Source organism: Mustela lutreola, chromosome 12, assembly GCF_030435805.1.
Source record: "Mustela lutreola isolate mMusLut2 chromosome 12, mMusLut2.pri, whole genome shotgun sequence".
In the NCBI taxonomy this organism is placed as follows: domain Eukaryota; kingdom Metazoa; phylum Chordata; class Mammalia; order Carnivora; family Mustelidae; genus Mustela; species Mustela lutreola.
This window is the reverse complement of record NC_081301.1, coordinates 93,588,610-93,611,550: the sequence shown is the minus strand read 5'-3', so window position 1 is coordinate 93,611,550 and position 22,941 is coordinate 93,588,610. Positions and strand designations below refer to the sequence as shown.

Below are 22,941 nucleotides of genomic sequence, written 5' to 3'. Positions count from 1 at the left end.
TCAAATAAATAAATAAATAATCTTAAAAAAAAAAACACATTTGACAAAACCTATAGAACATAATAAAAAACAAGATAAAATAAAATAGAAAGTACAAGACAGAGAGTGAACCCTAATGTCCATGTTGGATTTTAGTTAATATATGCCAATAGTGGCTCATCAATAGTAAAAACTGTACTGTACAATGAGAGATGATGACAATAGGGAAGACTGTAGGGGAGGGTAAGAAGGTTTGAGGACTGTTTTCTACTCCATTCTTCCATAAACCTAAAACTGCTTTATGAATGTGTGTGAACTTTAAGAATGTGCTTGTCTACAATAGCAGAAGAACCGCACAAATGGTGTGAAGTTGATCTGATTCACACAGAGGCTGGGGGAGGAGGAGGGAGACAGAACAAGGCCATTCGTGGCCACTCATTCATGGCCCAAGCACTTGCATTGTCCCACTCCACCATCCTTAGCACATAGGTCTTTGTCCTCAGGGCTTTCCTGTCAAGGTGGCAGGAGGCTACTGTATCTCCAGGGATGCTATCAACCTTCCTGGTGGGGAAAAGAAGCAAGGAGAAAGCAGGAAGGAGTTCCTTACTAAACAACAACAACAACAACAACACAAAAACAGAAACCCTTGACTTCTGTCTCACTGTCCAGAGCTGTGTCACAGGATACCCTTAAGTGCAAGGGAGCCTGGAGAAGTATTTCTAGAAAAGCACACACTGCGACCCTGACCGAAATTGGAATTCCGATACTAAGGGGGAAGGGGGAATGGATTTGGGGAAGTCAACCAGCATCATCTTCCACAAACACCAGAAAAGATTTCCAGGTGAAACGGAAAGGTCTTCCTACTCCTTCTGTCATCTTCTTCCCATGGAGTTACTGCAGCTGCTGTTTGAGTCAAACAGCAAGACAGAGTGGACATGGATGGAAAGAAAGAATGGAAAGTGATGCAAAAAAAAAAGAAAAAATAAGAATAACGAAAAGAAAAAGCAACAAACAAACAAAAATAACGTTGGGAGGGGAGAGGGAGAGAGAGAGAGTGAATCTGAGCCAGTAAATCAAGGTGTGTAAGGTGTGAATTGACGGAGGGCCTTAAAGGTTAGGCAGGGGAGTTGAGCTGCTCTATAAAAAGACTCAGTAAGCCACAGTGGATTGTGAACAGAAGAGTGAAATGTTTCTATAACAAGAAAATACATATTAGTTGTCATACTGAGATTCTGAATCTCTTTCCAAGTTGAGTCAATATACTTATCAACACTTTGCTGCCTACCACCTCCAGAGCAGCCTGCCAGAGAACATGAATAGATCACTGGAGAATGATTCACCATTAATTAACAGTATTATTCCTGTTAGTGATTTATAAAAGACAAAGGAACGATTACTGTTTAACTATGCATCTGTGTCGATAGGAGTGTCCCTGGATTTCCAAGTCCGTTCATAGGAGTGTCTCTGGATTTCCGAGTTGGTTCTGCTTCTGCGGTCTTTCGAAAAGCCATATGGATATGATTTAAGCTTTAAATCATGACGGGCTAATTCCATTCAGGTGCGCTGTAAAATTCGTCAGGAAATACTTCCTTTCTTACCACTGAAATGCTTCAGAGAATATCAATGTTCTATTTTTTTTTTTTTTAATTGTTTGAACTGTGAATGTCAGAAGTGGTAAAAAGGGAACTTTTTTCAGACGCTGAAACAAAGAGTTTACGCTACTTTACTGAAATATTTTGAGATGGTGTTTAGTGCTGTTGGGGGATTTTGGTGCCCAAAGTCCAAAAATTCTTCAGAAAGGCAGGAACTTGTTCTTTCTAGTTCGTAAGCAAGCTGAGCTTTTAAAGGAATCTCCTGTTGTGATATTTCAGGAAGTAACTTTTCTGTGATTCTGCCTACATGTGTCTTCTCCTGTAACAACATGGGCTTGATATACTGTATTTTGGGACCACCTTAACATATGATACGTCTTAATTTGAAGACAGATTTTTTTCCCTGTAGTTTTTCATTTGTTTGTTTTTGGCTTTTTTTGCTGTGGAAAGTCAGGCTGAAAATTTATTTGTGGAAGTGTGTTCTCTCCTGGCTTTCTATATGCTTCCATAATAATTCTGAGTGTGAAAGTTGATTTTCATTTACACATTTCACTTATTTTTACCGATTAACTTTCATATTGTTTATCGTAAAAAAGATTCCTTTCTTAAATGTACTTGCCTATCTCAATGATTTTTATTGCTGAATTTTGATGACAGAAAGGTCACTTTGTATCTCACCAATGTGTAGTATGTGACAATTTGGCCCACAGTGATTTTAATTTGAACTATATACATAAAATTGTAAATATTTCAATGGAAATTAATTCTGCTTGAGAAACCACATTTTTTTTTGCTCCTGTAAAATTACTATAATTATATCGATTTATATTTTAAAATATGCATAGGGGCATACCTGATAAGATCTTGGTGGGAAAAAAAAAACAATATTTCTCAATAAAAATAAAACTTAAAGGAGAGGAGCACCACTCCCCCCCCCCCAAAAAAAACCCTATAATATAAAAGCTAGAGTTTCCAGAGTTGGAACTCAGTGGGAAATCTCCTTTGGAACAGACAACTGGACTGCATATTTCTGTCTTGTCCTCCAGATTTGTCTTCTCACTGACGTCCATCTCTAATGAATGCGGCCACCACCAGAAATCTACTCTCAGATGTGAGCTGCTCCTCCTTAATGGTCTGACCCAAAGCTGACCTGTGGTCCTTCCTTTAATATCAGGAAACAGAGCCAGGATGGAGACATTCAAAAAACCTTTTATTAAAGATTGAAGGAAGGGTGCTGAGTAGCTCAGTCGGTTGAGCGGCAGACTCTTGATACCAGCTCAGGTCAGGATCTCGGGGGCCTGGGATCGAGCCCTGCGTCAGGCTCTGCACTCAGCCCAGAGTCTGCTGGAGCTTCTGTCTCTCCCTCTGCCTCTCTGGACCCCACTCTTGCTTGCCTGCATGCGCTCTCTCCCTCTCTCTCTAAAATAAAGAAATCTTTTAAAGAGATCAAATGAAAACAAAACGAAGACGAGATGATCTAGGTTTTCAGGCTCATTGCAATCCTGGGGAAGCCTAGTTCCTTAGGGTAAAGCTGCTGCATCAGAAACGCTCAAACTTCTCAGGAGTTTGACACAATTGATGACTACTTCTTGCCCAACCAAGGCTCTTTCCACTTGCCCCTCAGCCATCTGGCACACATCTTCCACAGCGCCAGTGTCTCAGTGTCTTGCTTTATCGTGACAGCTGAGGAAGAGATTTGGAGACTTATCCCTGTGTCCGGGGATTCCGGCAGGCAGGGATGGGCCATGGCGCAGCTGCTCTGATGGAAAACCCTGGAGACAAAGGCAGGGTCTCCAAGGCTGCCCTTCACTTTTGAAGGCAGAAGAGGTCTGTGATAGGAGGTGGGACCTACTCCACCCCACGTTCTCTGCACACCTCGAAACATAGCAAGGTGTCCTAGTGAGCTCTGTGGCCTTGACTGAACAGCATGCAATGTTTTTCTCTCCCTTCTGCTAATAGGAGAGCTATAGTTAGCTCACAACAAGGTTAAGCCATTTCTCTGCTTCGCATTTGCACCGTGAAGTTGTCTGGGTGAATATTCTATTTTGTCTTTCTGAACTCCCTGTTCTTCATATTTAAAAAGGAAAAAAAAAAAAGAAAGAAAATCTGACTGATCTGGGCAGGATTAAATCTGGAAATAAATGAGACAAAATGTCTTCATGCTCCTTCTGACCATTTTGTGAGCAGAGTAAAATCCCTCTGCGGCTCCTCGAGGTGTGAGCGGAAGACAGGGCGTGGAAGGGATGGCGGGCTGCTTTCTTGCACGTAGATATGCTTCTCACTTGAGTCCTCTGGGGCTAGGGGCACCTGTCTGAACAAGACTAATGGCCAATTTCCTCAAGCCTGGTTGGAACTAGACAATGTATATCCTTCCCGGTAGTGTATTTTTAGGTTACCCCCCCCTTCCATTTCTCCTTCCTTTCGAAGCCTGGGAGGTACTTACTGGTGGGAAGAAATAAAATCCTAAAACGTTTAATTTGAAACAATCGGTTGAAAACATCTTTGATCGAACTGTGGTTATTCTGAGTCTCGTATAGTCACTCAGGATTAAGGTCAAAGGGGTCAATCATTCTCTTAGATTCCACTGAAACCCCAAAACACAAAAGTTAGATAAAGAATAAGACATCACAGTCCATGAAGGTCAAACCGGATACAAAATAAGAATGAGTTGGGAGAAGCATCTAACTTAAATATACTATATACGAGCAATTATCTTGAAAACTGTGGTATGATAATGATTACCTGAGGCAAACAGAGAGTTAATTACATAACATATAAAGAGAAAGAAAAATAATTTTTTTTTCCATATCTACTAGGGTCTAAGTGAGAGAATATTCTCATTCTAGTTGACTGGTCCCAGATTTTATTAAAGAAATATCCTCAAAGGACAAAAGCATAACACAATAGTCCAGATTTAGTTGACATGAATTTTCTTTTATTTTTTTTTTTTTTTGGTTCAATACACAATGTCCTTAATTAAGCTCCCTAGTGACTTGATGGACAGTAATGATTAATTAATTAAACTAATGCTTATTGAAATGCTACTTTTGTCACAGGTATTTGACCCTTGATTTTTAGGAGCTTTTCAACCACCAGGAGAGACAGATAAATAAGATTATATTAGAGAGGAATGGGGCCATGAGAGTATAGACACACATGCTCATGGAGACGCATCTCAAATCAGTCTGGAGAATTGATAAAGGCCAGTGGTGGTTGACAAGCTGGAACTCTAGAGTCAGATTGTCTGGATTTAGTTTCCTAAATAATGTAATTGTTTTACGACCTTGTACATGTTGAGTCATCTCTCCAAACGTCAGTTCATTAACCTGAAAAATTAAGAATATGGAAGCACCTTTGCCAAGGAGGCTTAAGGGAGATTCTATAATCCAATTTCTATTCTAAGATCATTCAAGGGGCACCTGAGTGGTTTGATTGGCTAAGTCTCTTACTTCGGCTCGGATCATGATCTCAGGAGCTGGAATCAAGCTCTGCATTTGGGTTCCGTGCTCAGAGGGGAATCTGTTTATCCCTCTGCCCCTCCTTGGGCTCATGCTTTCTCTCTCTCTCTCAGATAAATAAATCAAATCTTAAAAAAAAAAAAAATCAAACTATTCTAGTAATAAATAGTTTCTACGTCAGATAAAAGAAGCACCATTGGTGGTGTCAGCTCAAGTAATCCCAGGGAGACAGGACTGTTCTAAGAGAGGGGCCGTGAGGAAAAAGGAAAAACAGGGAGTGAAGAGAGGAAGGATGAAAGAGAGAGAATGTCTTGGACTCGGTGGCTGGCTGGCTGTAGAAAGTACATAACAGAGAGGAGTCCAGGATGACCACTGGATTTGTAGCTCACATGAAAAGAGTGGTGATGCCATTCATCAAGAAAAGGAATACAGGATAAATAAATTAAATCTTGTGATAAAAATAATAAGGTCACATGCTGGATATTTTGAATAGAAGGCATTTGTGGGACTCTAGAGATACCCATAAGCAGAGAAGTCTGGACTTCTTGAATATTGAGATTTTTAAATGAACATATGGAAAGGGATGTGCTTTATGAAGGTGATGATTCCTATTTTCAGATGTGGTATATACTATTATAAACAAGTAACTCTTCCGTTCTAAAAATTAATATCTGGTGGTTTGAGATGAGTGATGGAATCCTAGAGTAGCTGATTCTCATTAGATTAATGGACTGAACCAGACCAAAAGTTTCAGCAATCGTATTCTTGGCCTTTTACTATATTAAAAGGCGTATCTTTTAAAGGATTTTTGAAAAGTCTGGACTTATCATTAATTCAGGCAGGCCTGCTAATTTATTTAGGAAAAATATGATTTGTGTTTAATCAACTTGTATGATCAACAGTATCCTGGAGAAGCAGCGTGGTGAACTGTAGGTCCTTACCTGGGTGTATGTATCCTGACTGTAACATTGGAAAAATTATTGAAGCTCTCTGTACCTCATTTTCTCAGTATTCAAAAATGGGATTTATAATAGTACCTATCTCACAGGGTTGTTGTGAGGAGTGAACACATAGCTCAGTGACTGGCAGAAGGAGAATCCTCAGTAAATGTTTGCTGTCGTTGTAGTCCAAGATAATACAGCAAAATTGCATTGGAAAGCATTGCCTTTCACTACCGCATTGTTTTAGTTTCACTTAAGATAAAATCATGTTCCTCGTGAATAGAGGCACAAAACATTGCAAATTTCTATGCTGCATTGATTTTTTAAAATTATTTTTAACTAATAAGGATACACACACACACACACCTCTCACATTAATAGCAGTGTACATGTTGAGAGATATAAACATAAGAGAAACATAGCTATACTTGTGGTTAAAGTGAACATGTGATAAGAAGATTTAAATAGTACTTTGGGTTTATGTAGCACAAAGAGTCCAAAGTATTTTATAAGTCTAAATTTTTTTCCTAAACATTTGAAAAATTTCAGTGATATTTCAAAACCTTTCCCATAGCCTTTAGGAGGTAGTTTGTCACACCTAACTCTCCAGAAAAAAAAAAAATTAAGGACCACTCAAACATACCTTGCCACGATGAAAGACTATTACATTAATTAGATCAATAAAAGTCTATTGATGTGAAGAAAATTTGCTCCAATGAATAGCTGTTTCATCAAAATTTTACTCTGTTAAAACTTTTATACAAGGTTAGAGTTAATAAAAATTCAAATTCTGGTGTTTCAATTACAATATTCCTGTACTGAGTTTAACCAATAGAAAGTAGAACATAGGGGTGTTCAGCCGGTTAGGTATCGGACTTGGGCTCAGGTCCTTATGTCAGGATCTTAAAAAAGAAAAATTTAGGGACGCCTGGGTGGCTCAGTTGGTTAAGCAGCTGCCTTTGGCTCGGGTCATGATCCCAGCGTCCTGGGATCGAGTCCCACATCGGGCTCCTTGCTCAGCGGGGAGCCTGCTTCTCCCTCTGACTCTGCCTTCCACTCTGTCTGCCTGTGCTCGCTCTCGCTTGTTCTCTCTCTGACAAATAAATAAATAAAATCTTTAAAAAAAAAAAAAAAGAAAAAGAAAAATTTATTTATTTATTTAGAGAGAGAGAGAGGGAATGAGAGCACACAAACAGGGGAATGGTAGGCAGAGGGAGAGGAAAGAGAAGACTCGCTGCTGCGCAGGGAGCCCAACCAGGGGCCCAGTCCCAGAACCTTGGGATCATGACCTGAGCCAAAGGCAGGTGCTTAACTGAGCCATACACCCACCCCAATAAATAAAATTTTGGAAAAAAGAAAGAAAGAAAGTAGAACATTTTAAGCATGTTGAAATTGTAAAATTCAAAAACTAAACCACACTCAAGCATGTTTGCATCTATCCTTAGCTTAAGCACCATGGTACTATTTCAGGTTAGTTCACCAATAACCCAGTAGCCTATTTTAAATTAGAAATTTGAAACCACTGCATTGTTTACATTTCTTAGAGCAATCAACGTTAGAGTATTAATTAGCAATTAAAAATTGCTAATCCTTTTATAGATCATTATAGATGAAACACTGAAGCCCGGAGAGATGAAGCGTTTTCCTTAAAACAGCTAGTTCTAAAACCCCAATTCAAAGGAGGTTGGGTAAACTCTTGTGATGCGCTAGCCGGGAGAAAAGATGCCCAGGTAATATGCAACTTTCTCAATAGGAAGTGCAACAGCTTTCCAATCATTTTGGAGGCCACTGGGAATGATTTAAGTTTAGGATGGTCCAACACTCAGATCTCATTAATGTGAGAATGAACAGACGAAGAGGATAGTGACTCTAAGAGCAGCCAGCTGCAGTCTTCAGAACTGGAAAAGGGATGAGAAAAAATGGCTAATTATGTAGTCTCCAAGTTCATTTAAAAACCCACTTAGAAGTCACAAAATTCCAAACCCATGAAGGAGAAACACTACAGCACAAGCGGAAATTAGAAATCAAGAACCTTTTTATACACTCTGTGGAAGGAATTTATGAAACCAATAAATCAATTTGTGGGGAATTATAAAATTAAAAGGATTCCAAACGGTGAACATTAAGGAACAACATTTCTGAGGAGTAAAGGGTTGAGGTTTGTGGCTTTTTAATAAAAATTATAGTTCTAAATTTTTGTTTTGTATTTTATTTTCTATAACCTTCCCAGTTTTGGACACAAACTCACTATTGCTAATATGTTTGTCAAAGTGGTACTAAACTATATTCTTCCCTTTTTTTTGTACAAATAAAAGTATATGAAGTGAGGTTTAAAATTTTTTAAGGAAACACAGTTTTCCAATATTTTTTGTGTCTTCAAATTCCAGATTTGAATCTAGCAAAATAAATAAATAAATAAATAAATAAACAATGACATACTAATTATATTAGCAAGCATAAAAACGTTTTAACAACTAATTTCAAATTCATTTTCATCGACCTTAAGCCCAAGACACCCAGTGATATTTATTGTACATTGGCTGTCTGTGGTGTAGCTGAAGGTTAGGGCTGAAAGTGAGGGGAGCTGCTCCTCCTTCTTCTGTTCATAAATTCATCACTATCCAATAACCACAGGAAAAAAGGATCCAGAGACTAGGATGAACTGAAAAACATAGAATATATTAAAAAGAAACACACTCATCAATAATCATTGAAAATAGTGACTGCATAAATAAAAATATTGGTTTTACTTGACGCTGCAAAGGATTTTATACCATAATCTCTTTTGTCTAAGCCCTCTAGCCCTCCATGTCTTCTTTGTCCTGTCTTTTATGTGACTGTTTGTTTTTTTCTACCTAATTCACATTTTCACTGAGGGTGTAGTCTTGAGGTCTTGGCTTTATGGACTATAATTCTCATTTCATGAGGTCCAAGGCTTTGTCTCCAATCTCCGAGTGACCATTAAACTGAAATTCTAACTTACTAAGGAATGGCAGATTTCTCTTTTCAACACTCACTTTACTTTTTTTGATTGGGGCCTTTGTTCTTCCCTAAGTCTAAGAATTTCCCTTACTTGTTTGCTACCTCAACAATACATTTAATAAGCTGTTTTAAAATACTTTATCCAGAGTTTTTAGGTGTTTGCTGAGGGATATTTATTCAGCTTACCTTCCCCACTACATAATCAAAAATGGAAAAAGAAATTGCTGTAAATCTAGACCATGTAAAAGTATAATGTAATTTTGAAAACTTGGAGTCCAGGAGAAAAACGGGTTGAAGAAAGGGTAAATTTTTCATTTTTCTTTGTAGAGTATCGATATATGCTATTTAAATTTGAACTACCACAGGATCTAAAACCAAAAATTGTTCACAGTGTCTATCTCTGAGACCTGAGTTGGGTGGAGGTTAGGAGAGGAACGCTTCCACTCTTTGAAAAGATAGAAGTAAAAATGATCTTGATTCACACCTCTACGGGAATTGACAAAGTGAATTCTATAATATATTAGGACATAAGATCAATACAAACAGTTACATTCTCTACCCTGGCAATGAACAAAAAATTTAAAAACAATATCATTTACAATAACATCAAAATTATGATATCTTTAGGGATAAATCTGACAAAGATGTGAAAGACCTGTATATAAGAAACAACAACAACAACAACAACAACAACAAATCACTGAGAGAAATTAAAGAATATCTAAGTAAAAGGAGAGATACAGCTTTTCCATGGGTCAGAAAACTATACTGTTAAGCTGTCAGTCTCCCTGGAGTGATTTATAGATTCAACACAGTACTGACTCAAATCCCAGCAAGTCTCTTTGTAGAAACTGATTAAGTTGATTCTAAAATTCATATAAAAAATAAAATAAAATTCATATGAAAATGAAAAGGACCTAGAATAACCAAACCAACTCTGATAAAGAACAGAAGAGAACAGGTTAAGAGTGCCAGGTTTCAAAATTTACTATATAGTGACAGTAAGCAAAATAATGTGGTATGGGGGTAAAGAGACGTACCAGTGGCATAGAAGAAAATCCCAGAATAGAGCCACATGTGTATGGACAACTGATTCTGACAAAGGTAGAAAAACAATCCAGTGGAGAAGGATGGTCGTTTTAATAAATGCTGCTGCCATAGCTGGATATTTGTACAAAAAGTTGTCAATGTTGGGGCACCTTTGTGGTGTAGTCAGTTAAGCATCTGACTCTTGGTTTTGGCTCAGGTTATGATCTCAGGGTCATGAAATCAAGCCCAGCATCTGGCTCTGTGCTCAATGCAGAGTCTGCTGTGGCATCTCTCTCCCTCTCCCTCTGCCCCTCACTATTGTGCACTTTCTCTCTCTCTCTTTCTAATAAATCAATCTTTAAAGAAAAAAAGAAATATAAGTTGTGAATCTCAACCCTTACATCACAGCCTACACAAAAACGAACTCAAAATGTCTCACAGACCCACAACCTTAAGATCTAGAATAATAAAGCTTTATTAAGAAAATAGAAAAATCAAATGACTTTGGGTTAGCCAAAAATTCTTAGATAAAGCAAAGGCACAAATCACAAAATACAATCCTGATAGATAAGGCATCATCAAAATTAAATGGCTTTTGCTCTTTGAAAGATAACCTTAAGGAAATGAAAAGGGAAGACATCCTCTGGGAGAAATCCTTGCCAAATTTATATCTGACAAAGGACTTATGTCCAAACAGTGTTAAGAACTCTTGTAGCTCAGTAAGAAAAGAAGCAACTCAAAAGTAGACAAAACATCGTCTTTTTACAAAGAGGATATACAAATGGACAATAAGCACATGAAAAGTTCAACATGAGTAGTTACTAAGGAAATACAAATTAAAACCGCAATGAGATTATTACTACACAGTCACTAGATGAACTGACATCGAAAAGATCCTTTAATTCTTGCCAAAAGGGTTGGTAAGGATGCAGAGCACTGGAACCCTCACACATTTCTGCTGGGCATACAAAATAATAAAGGCACTCTGGAAAGCATTCCAGCAATTTCTTATAAAGTGAAAACATACACTTACCATCGCACAGAAATTTCACTTCTAGGTATCCGCTGGAATGAGATGAAAACATCCTTCCACAAGAACACTTCTGCACAAACACTCCTAGCAGCATTATTTATAATAACAAAAAATCAGAAAACAAATTGGAATATGTCCGTTCAATGGAACACTACTCAACAGTAAAAATAAATGAATTACTGATACACACGATGTACGGATGAAAGAAAGAAAGAAAAAGAAAAAGAAAAAACTCCCAACTTTAAAATACTGCATGTTTCCATTTATATGATGCTCTAGTAAAGGGAAAATACAGTGACTGCAGAGCAAAGTTTTCCTGGGGTGAGGCATAGGGAGTGAGAGAAGATTGATTGCAAAGAACCACAAGGGAACTTTTGATGGTGATAGAAATGTTCAATAGCTTCATTAGGATGGTGGTCAAATGGCTGCATGCGTTGCCAAAATGTAACTAATTGTACACTTAATATGGTTGAATTCTACTCTATGTGAATTATACCTCAATAAAGCTGTTTTAAAAAAGGAACATGCATTTATTTCTACCCCGAGATGGCATAATCCTGAGTATGAATGTACTTTGTAAATGTCTCTGTTGGCTGGAAAAATTGGTTAGAAGGAGTAGAAATTAAAAACCACAGTAGGTATAGGGATGGATTCATTTCGAAATCCCATCCTAATAAAGCTATTCTTGAAGATCAGTGCTATCTATAGCCTGAAAGCAAATTGTGTGAGAGACATCATAGGTCCTCTGCCTTCAGAACTTCTCGCTGCAAGTGGGTGAATGGTTCTCTTATTTGTTGCATTATTTCTTTACGGAATTATAGTGTGTTAATATCCTCTGAGTAGATCCAGTGGCCTTTCTGAAGCCTTTTATGTGGCCAGATGGGAAGGGGATAGAACTCTCTCCACCGGTCCAGTTTTTTCCTCTTTCCAAACATAAAAAAAAAAAAAAATCAAGATGCCCTTAAAATCCTTTTTTCTCCAGTTTCTCTAAGAGCGGGGTTAACAAAGCCCAGTAACACTCTTAAAGCTCTCCTGCTGCTAAAGGGAGTGCAACAGAGACTGTCACCAGAAGGATTGACTCCTGACTGAGAGCTGAGTCTTTCTCAAGAGGAATCTGACAATTAAGGGCAGAAGTTGCCCCTGGATCGCACCAAAGATTATCCCAGCTGGGGCTCTGAGAAGGGCTCTGGCAGAATATGGCCAAGGGGAAGCAAGCCCCTTTGTAGCACAGATCTGAAACACCTTCTTGCCCTATGGGCCTGATCTCAGCCAGAGAACTACAAAGCAAATGCATCTTAGATTTCTAGAGCTTCACAAGAGGCTCCAAAGTCAAGTTTTTAAAATTAAGTTCAGAAGTAGAAACGTTGTGGGTCACAAAAAAACGGTGGTAAGTTTTAGGCGAAAATAAGCAGCGACAGTAAGATTATAGCTGTGTACAAGAGTTTGCCTAAGTTTTGCACTTCATTTGCTTTCCTCCTTTGATAGACCGTGTAGCACGGTTGCAAAATCAGATACAATTCTCTTCTCTAGGCTGTAGAGAAAATAATAATAAATATAATAAATAAATAAAATAATAATAACAGTATCAAAAATAACTGTATTCCCCATCAGTGGGACTATGGGGTGTTAGATCAGTCTAGGGAACGGAGGCTCAACATGGTGACGAGGTTCTTAGTCTGATTTAAATCCTAAACTCTGCAGGTGTGTTGTTTAGGGAAAATTACTTACTCTCTGTTTCCTTACAGAGGATAATAATAGTATGTACACAAAGAATTGTTAACGGGATTCACTAAAATAATACATCTAAAAAACTGAGAAGGGTACCTAGCACCTAGAAAATGCTTGTAATTTAAAAAAAAAAATTTTTTTTTAAAGACTTTACTTATTCATTTTACAGAAAGACACAGATTGAGAGGGAGCCCAAGCAGGGGGAGTGGGAGACGGTGAAGCAGGCTTCCCACTGAGCAGGGAACCCGATGTGGGGCTCGATCTCAGGACATTGGGATCAGGGCCTGAGCCGAAGGCAGACACCTAACGACTGAGCCATCCAGATGCCCCAATGCTTGAACTAATTAGGATTCATTTCAGCTGGGAGACGGAAATCAAGATGGCTATGATTTTTTTTTTCTTCCATAAATATAGATAATAGAGGGCAGTATAGGGGTCTCACAATCAGTAGGGACTTAGTCTCCAGTTCTGTTACGGTCCTGTGCTTGGCTTGGTCCAAGTTTGTGGCACTCGAGTTCTGAGCACGGGATGGACAAAGGAATGTGGGTAAAGGGGCAAAGCAAGGAAGGTGACGCTTTCTTAGAAGGGGCCCTACGAACAGTTCTGATTACATCCCACCAACCAGAACTTAGTTACAGGTCCTCATCTAGCGTCAAGTAGGACCAGAACAGGAGCTCTGGAAGTCATTTTGTGGAAAGGGTCCAGTAGAAGCAGGAGAAATTCTGTTATGATAGAAGAAGGGGAAAAATAACGAGCAGTCTTTCTGGTGCCTCCTAAAGTTTAGCTGTGATTGTTACTTTGTTACCTAGATGGTTCTTCCCAGTGCCTGTGCTTTCTGTATGGGTCTCTCTACTTTTTAATTTTTTTATTTTTATTAATTTTTTTCTTAAAGATTTTTATTTATTTATTTCACAGACAGAGATCACAAGTAGGCAGAGAGGCAGGCAGAGAGAGAAAGGAAGAGAAGCAGGCTCCCAGCTGAGCAGGGAGCCCGATGCCGGGCTTGATCCCAAGACCCCGGGATCATGACCTGAGCCGAAACCAGAGCCTTAACCAACCCACTGAGTCACTCAGGTGTCCCTGGGTATCTCTACTTGAATGTCCCACTGAGATTTCCATGTATAAAACTGTGTCTGCTTCCCCCACTTCTTTCCCCTTTCTAATGTTCTGCTCAGATTAAGTGTAATACCATCCTTTTCTTATGTTCATACTATCCTCATAATCTTGAGATTATTTCTTCATTTATTAGAAAACATCTTCCTTTTTCAACAAGTCTGTTATGTAGTGAATCATCTTCTCTCACCTCACAATTTATGTGCGGAACCCCTGACTCCCAGTACTTCAGCATGTGAGTGTATCTGGGGACAGGCGCTTTTTTTCATATGAGTTCATTATGGTGAGCCCTACCCCAGTAGCACCGGTAGGCAGCCTTGTAAAGACAGGATTAGGACATGAACACACAGAGAGAAGACACCCCGTGAGGACACAAGGAGAAGACGGCCATCTACAAGCCAAGGAGAGGCCTTAGAAGAAACCAGCCCCGTCGATGCCTTGATCTTCAACTTTTAACCTCCAGAATTTTGGGAAAATAAGCTTCTGTTAAAGCCCATCAGTCTGTGGTGCGTTGTTATGGAGACTCAAGCAGAGGAATACATAGCCTGGGATCTTTTTTTAAAGATTTTATTGACTTATTTATTTGAGATGGAGAGAGAGAGAGAGAAAACGGGAGGGGGAGGGACAGAGGGAGAAGCAGACTTCCTGCTGAGCGGGGAGCCCAGTCCCAGGACTCCAGGATCATGACCTGAGCTGAAGGCAGAGGCTTCACTGACGGAGCCCCCCAGGCGCCTCCATAGTCTGTGATCTTACTTGGTGGCATCACACACAAGAAAGAGGGCAATTTTGAGGAGATATACAGTGCAGAGGGCCTAGCAGAGGTAGGGGAGCCATATGGACAACGTATCAACCCAGGGAGCTGTGGGGCTGTTATGGCCCCTAAACCCAAAGGTAACAGGGGAAGGAGCCTTTATCAGAAGCTTCAGTCAAGGGATGCCACTGTTCTGAAGCAACGATGGAGGGAGGCAAACGGGGTAATAATACTCAGACCTCACACTCCTTCTTCCCTGACTCCGATTCCCTGTCAGCGCTGCCCACTCGTGGAGACCAGAAAGCCAGGGAATCCAACGAGGTGGTCTAGGAAGGTGAGCCTCTGGAAAAGAGGGCAAAGACAAGTAGAGAATGAGTGAATCTGGAGGAATAAAAGATACCCAGTATAGGAAGGAACTTGGACTTTTAGTTCTTCTGTATCTTGCTTGCTTCTTTCTTCCCTACCTGCTCTATTCCCCAACCTGCCCCGCCCCTGGCCCCTCAGAGTGCCCGTGGTAATTCCTGTAGCATAGAGGACATCCTCAATAATGATCTGGGAACTGGGTATTTTTTATGCTCGGTAACGATCACATATTGTCTACCAGTTTTCTGAATAGATCTCTCACTATTCCTAGTTAGAGCATTAATCCAAGTCTTAGCTACATTTTTCCCTCTACAACTATGATTTCACTCATCCTTTCTTGTTGGTTTCTTCTCCACAAATGAAAAAAGACAAGCAGAGCAAATCAACTCACAACCCACAATACTAAAAACAAAAAACCCCCACAAAACACACAAAAAAACCCAAACCACCTCAGCTGATTATATTTTCTGGTTACATTTTTCCTTTCTCTCACCTTTATACTGACCCATTACCATTGGCATTGGATGAAGAGCATTTCAGTTCCTGTTCACTTCCTTTCCAAAAGTGTTACAACTCCCAGCTTGCCTTACCTGTTTCGGACAGGTAAGCATTATATCTTTTGAAGTCTACAATAAACTTTTAGAATATTTCTTTCTCAAAGATGATTGCCCAATAAAGAAGTTGTTTTTATCTTCAAGAAATGCTAATAAGTTGTAATGTTTTGATTACACAACTAAGTTAACTTCAACACTTTCTTACAAGAATTATTTATATTGGATACATCCCTAGTTGACCAAGAAAGTGAGTGTGCCTCAGCAGAGTGAATGCCTACTCAGACGAAGCTGCCCTTTTTAGATCTTGTTTATGATCATTCAGTTCTGTCAACGCCATAGCTGGTTCTTTAGAAGCTGATGTATTTTCTGGCTTTTCCAGAAACACAGTGGTTGGTATTACACTGTTGGGTCGCTGAATCAGTACCGGCTGGAAAGAAAATGACCTGCTTATTTTATATGTTTCATTTTTATCTTTTTAGATTTCAGGAAGAACTTAATCCTAAAAAAATTATTCACTTTCAAAAATAAGCATGTTTAATTCTATGAAAAATTCCTTGTCAGATTTTTATATACTGTCTTAAATTATTCACATTCATATTTCTTGTCTTTCATCAATCTTCAACTAAATTAGTGTTCTTTCTTTAAGGGTTACTTCTTGTGGGTGAAGGATGATATCACATTTAACAAGAAGTCTGTAATTATTGTGTCACACATTTGAAGCTACAAATAGGATATCCTGACAATGTAAATCCAATTGTCTTGATTTTTATGTGCAATTTTATAATGAAGTAAAGATTGTAGGAGCAAATTAAGGTACTGAGTTCAAATACACTTACGTCATCTTAGAAAATAATTTTTCTATATCTTGATTACATTCCTTTTTCCCCCCTCATCTTTATGAAACCAGTATTTGAAGTTTACTGTAATTTTGTTATTTCAGTGGATTTCCATATTTTTTTGGTTAATTAACACTTCCTCTACCTCACATAGGAAGAATGAAAAATGAATTAAGAGATAAATTTTTCGAAATTCCATTTTCCTGCTAAATTTCAGGGCCATTTTATTCATGAAGCACAATATCCAGGACTTAAACATTTTCCAAGCTTCTCTGAAAATGCTGATCTTAAAAAAAAAGTGGACTTCAAAATAAGAAAAGAAAGCTACAGATCAAAATGAACAAATAATTAGATGCCTACAAACTTACCATTATGTAATTTGTAATTCACTTCTTAATTATGTGTATTTTATGTGGTACATGAGTACATTCTACTATATTTGATATGATGTGGGGCTGGAGGTCTCCAAAACCAGATTCTAATAGGTACTTTCACACATTAAGTCAGATCTAGGAGTCTTAAAAATGACTTTAATCTCTTTTATGGAAGAAAATTCTAGCTAAAATTTCAACAACGCTTAGAAACAAATGTTTTAAACATTCCACTGTGCGATGTATATTTTTGTGTTCCTGTCCTTCAAAATGAAAATGTAAACAGAACAAAACAAAATTTTGGAAAAAATATTCCATGCATGTAAGTTGTCTTTTTAAAACAAAACAAAATGGCGTTGAGACAGATTCATGTAATTTGGGTAAGTAGTCTATTTTTTCCTTATTAGTGGCCGAGGTAAGTTGTTAAAAAAAATAAAAGGGTGAAAAAAATTCAGTGATAATGCTTTAACTGTTGATATAAGTATTAAAAAAACTATTTAAATTTAGGCTTTATAATGTATTGTGATGTTGGTGGGGGGAGGGTGAGATATTTGCCATATTCCAGTGGGAAGATACTTTGAGTATATTTAAATAGGAATAATGGTCCTACAGGAACGTGGGAGATGTTTTTTTCCAGAATGTACATTACATTAAAGTGGGGGAAAAGATAAAGGGAGAGAGAGAACCAACTTAAAAAGCATTTCTGTGCCAGTTACAGACTGGATAAAATAAAATCACATTTGATAAAGAACTTTTGATAATAATTGAGTAAAAAAATACTTTCTTGCAGACATTAATTCCTGATTAAGTTGTAAGAATTAATCTCTAATACAGTTCAAACTCATTATCTTGTAAAAATATACCTGCAGTTCACAAAGTTAAGAAATGGTGGAAGTAGTTGTTAAATTTATAGGAAGTATTTTTTCACCTCCCCAAATTTCCTAATTTCATAAAAGTATTACAAGAACATTTGCATTTAGAATTTTGAACCAATTCACCTGGCATGCCATGTCTGAAAATCCATGAACATTAGAATTTTAGAATTGAGATAATTCACTGTTTAATCCTTATTTACACATGTTTTCTTGGACCTCCAAAAGCATTAAGGCTTAACTGTTACCTCAAGAGTTTACATGACTTTCTTAACTTGATCCTAATGTTACCTCAGAATGAGATTACACGATATCCAACACATTTAAGATACTTCCATTCCAGCGTGGAAATAGGGAGAAAATCTCTTTAATCATCTAGCATTCACTTGAGCCCTCAAAAGCAGTTCCTTTGGTTTCTAGATGTATTTAGGATTGTAACGTGGCAGAACTTGTTTCTTTGAGCGGTGAATCAACGTTATCTATCGTATGGTCACATTTAACACATTTTTGAAGATTTTCCAAGGATAATTTTACTATCTATTACTTATCCTTTTCTCTGCAGTGCTGAATGAAATATTAAGGAAAAGTGGGTTTGGCTGGGTAGGTGATACTGTAATAATACGTCTATTAGTGATTTCTGGGCCTTGGGGGCAGGTTTTACTAACATATAATGCATATATAATGTGCACTGTATACAGTTTTGACAATTGTGACCACACATGTACATACTACCTAAAACAAAATCTAGAACAGCGCTCTAAAAAAAAAAACTCTGTGGGAGTAATGTTCTATAGCTCGACAGTTCAATTTGGTAGCTCCTAGCCAACTGTGGCTACAGAGCACTTAAAGTGTTGCCAGTGTGAGGGGCACCTGCGTGGCTCAGTTGGTTTAGCATCTGTCTCTTGATTTCGGCTCAGGTCCTGATCTCAGGGTTGTGAGATGGAGCCCTGTGTTGGGCTCTGCCCGCCTGGAGCCTGCTCAAGCTTCTCTCTGCCCACTACCCACCCCTCCCTGCACCAAATAAGTTGAAAATGTCGCCAGGGCAACAGCAGAACTGATTTTTAATTTAATTTTAATTTACAATTAGATTGTAGTAGCCATGAGGCTAGTCGCTCTGGCTTTGGAGAGTGCAGAATACTTCACACCATCTTAGTCCTCCTACGTGCTGTTCCAACAAATCCCATCTCTTCACCCCTGCCATCACTGAGAACTCAACACTAAATACAGATTAGTTTTCCCTGTTTTTGGACTCTTTGTAAATGGATTCATGCAGCATGTACTTTGTGCCTGGCTTCTTTTGCTGAACATAGTGTTTCTAAGATTCATCTACTCATGTTGTCTTATGTACAATGAGCCAGTTGCTTTTCATGGCTCAGCAGTCTTCCATTGTTCGAATGTGTCACAATTCGTTTTTTCATCCTCTTACTGAGAGGCATTTGGGTTGTTTCCAATGATTTGATTTTATTAAAAAAAGGTTTTATTTATTGATTTATTCATTTATGGAGCATGAGAGTGGGGAGAGGTACAGAGGGAGAGGATCTCACACAGGCTCCGTGCCGAGCATCGAGCCCCATGCAGGGCTTGATTTCACAAACTTGAAATTATGACCTGAGCCGGACTCAAGAGCTGGACGCTTAACTGACTTAGCACCCAGGCACCACTCCATTTATCTGATTTTAATGTTGCAAATATTCTATATGACATTCTGCATTAAATGAAGTGTGTATTCTGGTCTTGAGAAAAGCTAGTCAACATGGGATTCTATTACCATCTTTCTGTGCTGGGGTAAAAACTTAATTTCTGGTTATATATATATATGGATGTAAGGATGTAAGATATACCTCAGGACTGCTGAGTAAACACCTGATTTATATTAGAAAGATACAGAAAGATATTTGATTAAATATCAATTAGAGGGGCACCTGGGTGGCTCAGTGGGTTGAGCTCTGCCTTCTGCTCAAGTCATGATCTCAGGGTCCTGGGATCGAGTCTCGAATCGGGCTCTCTGCTCAGCGGGGAGCCTGCTTCCCTCTCTCTCTCTCTGCCTGCCTCTCTGCCTACTTGTGATCCCTGTCTGTCAAATAAAAAACAAAATTTTCATAAATAAATAAATAAATAAATAAATGTCAATTAGAAAGACCAATCCACCAGAAGAAAAAATACTGCAATATTTTTATTTTTATTTATTTACTGCAATGTTTTTAAAACCAAGATATATTTTGGGTGAGGATGGGTAGATTTGGGGTTTCTCCAGAGAAAAGTGGTAAATTATGTATAGTTCTGAATTACCTTGGCCTTTACAAGTCTATATCATTTTTTTTTTTTTTAAGATTTTACTTGAGGGACGCCTGGGTGGCTCAGTTGGTTAAGCGGCTGCCTTCGGCTCAGGTCATGATCCCAGCGTCCTGGGATCGAGTCCCACATCGGGCTCCTTGCTCCGCAGGGAGCCTGCTTCTCCCTCTGCCTCTGCCTGCCATTCTGTCTGCCTGTACTCGCTCGCTCTCCCTCTCTCTGACAAATAAATAAATAAAATCTTAAAAAAAAAAAAGATTTTATTTGAGAGCCTGAGAGTGAGCACATGAGGGGGAGGGGCAGAAGAAGAGGGAGAAGCAGATTCCCTGCTTAGCAGGGAGCCTGATGTGGGACTCAATCCCAGAACCCCAGGATCATGACCTGAGCTGAAGGCAGATGCTTAACTGACTGAGCCACCTAGGCGGCCCTCTATCATTATTGATAATTCATATATCCTCAGAATTTCAGACCTAGTAAAGGCAATTCGTAATCTAGTTGTTTAATTCCCCAGGGCTCTGCATATCATAAGTACTCAATAAATACTGGTTAAAATGAAACTATTCATTTCACATATGAGAATTAAAACTTCTAGGTGTCTTTTAACTGAAGAGAATCAGATATTATAATCAAATTAAAAGTGTGAAACAGAAGTGGTTTCTGCTTTATACAAGGATTCATCACAATTCCGTGGTAAGTTGTGACAGACCAATACGTTAATTTTCAAAACTCTCATACATACAATTTTTCAGAAGTAAACCTATCCTCATCAGTATTTTTTTTTCATAAGCAGTTTTTCCTTTTACAAGCATTAATGTTCATTTATTAGTTCTTGAATATGCAGCAGATATCAATAAGAGAAAATAACCTAATGACAATACTGAAAAGGAAATTTACCCTTAAGAATGATTTTTAAAGTATTCATCCATACATAATCTAGACTCCATAGTTTTCAAGTGGTGCAGATACAAATGTGTTAAATGATGTCTCTGACAAGCAGTCCAAGTTGAGAGCAGAAACAATCCAAGTTCAAAGGACACAGCATTTTAAATTCACAGATACGACTTTGAGCATTTTATAGACAAGAACTATGTCTGGCCCTCTTTTGGTACTCAATAAATAATTGTTACATTGGCAGTTCACTGCATTTGTCAAGGAATATAAAAAAATTTTTTTTGTTTAGATGTCTTTTTTTTTTTCTTTTAATTAAGTCTAGTGTGTATTGCCTGTAACAGGTTGATAAAAGCTAGACACTTCTGGGTCTTTTCTGTGACTTATGTAATTTATTTCTGAAATATATGGACACCATATTGTGAAATTGTAACTAGGCTTAAAAATGACCAAAAAGGAGATTCTATCACAACTGATTAGAGATAAAGGGATTTCTGGGTCCTTTCATAACTAGTTATAGCACAAAACCATACATACATATATAATCCAGCCTGTTTCTGAATCTAGAGCTTGAACCCGTAGCTTAGTTAAGGTGATTCAGTAGGGCAGTAACATTGAAAATTTATCTATTCCTAACTCAGGAAAAGGCCAAATCAAGAAAACATTAAAACAACAAAACAAAACAACAACAACAACAACAAAACACAAAAAAACCAACAGTCTCTAAGCAGCTTAAGGCTGGTGTTAAAACGTCCTCACATAAAGGTCACACTTTTTCTAAGAGTTCCTCAAAGTACCTATTTATACTCTTGGGACACAGTTGTGCACAAGCTTCCTTATGGCTTTCTTGCCTGCAGATTGAAAGAAGTCAATTAAAAGGTGGGGAGGACACTAGCTAGAACTGTGCTCACTGCCCGCAGTTCAGAAGCAAAAGCCTCCAGCGAGGGAAGGGCCAGGCAAAGTGTATCAAGCAATTCAACTAAAACAGCAAAGCTCTTCAGGGCTGTGGGTGTTCTTGCACACCATTGCAAGAACAGAGGACTTAGATCTGTAAATGCAATGAAATGAATATTCAGAGTTTGGAGCGGTTAACAACTATTGATCACTGCACTGTCATTTGCCTCGGACTAAAAGGGTCTGGTACCAGCGAGTGAGTCCTGAAACCTTTCAGCTTGAGCACTGTGCTCGCCCCGTTCACTGCTACATTGTAACACACTAGCATAAGCCTCTGTGAGTCGTTCGTTGATTGATTACCTAGGGCAACATCACTTTCTTCAATCTATTGTTTCAACAGTTGCTTCCTAAAATACTCTCATCTAATATTCCAGGGCACGGAGCAGTAACATAAAACCACCAACTAGTTAAGGACTCTGTGCCTGCTTCCCCTAAAATGAGAGTATTTCGTACCTAACAGGGGCGCTGCGAGGATTAAATGAGATAATGTATGTAAAACACTAAGCACAATGTCCGGGGCAGCGTAAGCGCTCAGTAATGGTCGCTATTATTATTTTAGCACTGGGAATTGATGTCGGCCCCAATCCCTTATTTTGCAGGTGCAAAAATTAAGCCTCCAGAGAACTGACTTCCTTAGGCTCCACTTCTAATGTTATTGTCTTGGCTAAGCAGCTTAGCTGCCCGTGTTGGGGAGGTTTGGGGCATCGGCAGGGCCCGGGGGAGTGTGCCTGCAGGACGGCTGCGTGCAGGGGATTGGACCGGGATGCTGGCAGCCGGCGCCGGGGCGGCGGGGCTCGGGCGGCGGGGGTGTGCTGACAGCATCCGCCCCCGAGGAAGCCATTCGTCCACCCGGCCGGAAACACGGACACCGCAGGTTGTCAATAGGGCCGAGGGCGAGGCAGGGAGTAGGAGAGCGGGCTGAGCTCGGGTGCCCCGGTCCGGCCGACGTCCACGACGGCGAGCAGCTCGCTTCGGGTTGGGGGGGCAGAACGGAACCGGGTGCGACCCCGGCAGGTGGGAACTAGCCCGCCCCTCAGCGCTTCCGCCCAGGGGGGCCGCCATGCACTCGCTCGTCCTCCCGCGAGGACGGCCGCCCGCCCGCGGGCAGGGAGGGAGCACCCCGCCTCCCGCTCCCGAGCGGGGGCCGGACGGGCTCGGCCCCGGCCGTCCGCGCGCCATGCCGCGGCCGGACAGCGGGAGGCGAC

The 22,941-nt window shown here is 39.3% G+C and overlaps 1 protein-coding gene across 3 annotated transcripts in view; it reads left to right on the top strand.

Moving 5' to 3' along the window:
• The window catches only part of RFX3 (regulatory factor X3), a 444,526-nt gene that overhangs the window by 132,276 nt on the left and 289,309 nt on the right, over positions 1 to 22,941 (top strand). The gene's annotated exons all lie outside the window — the stretch shown is intronic.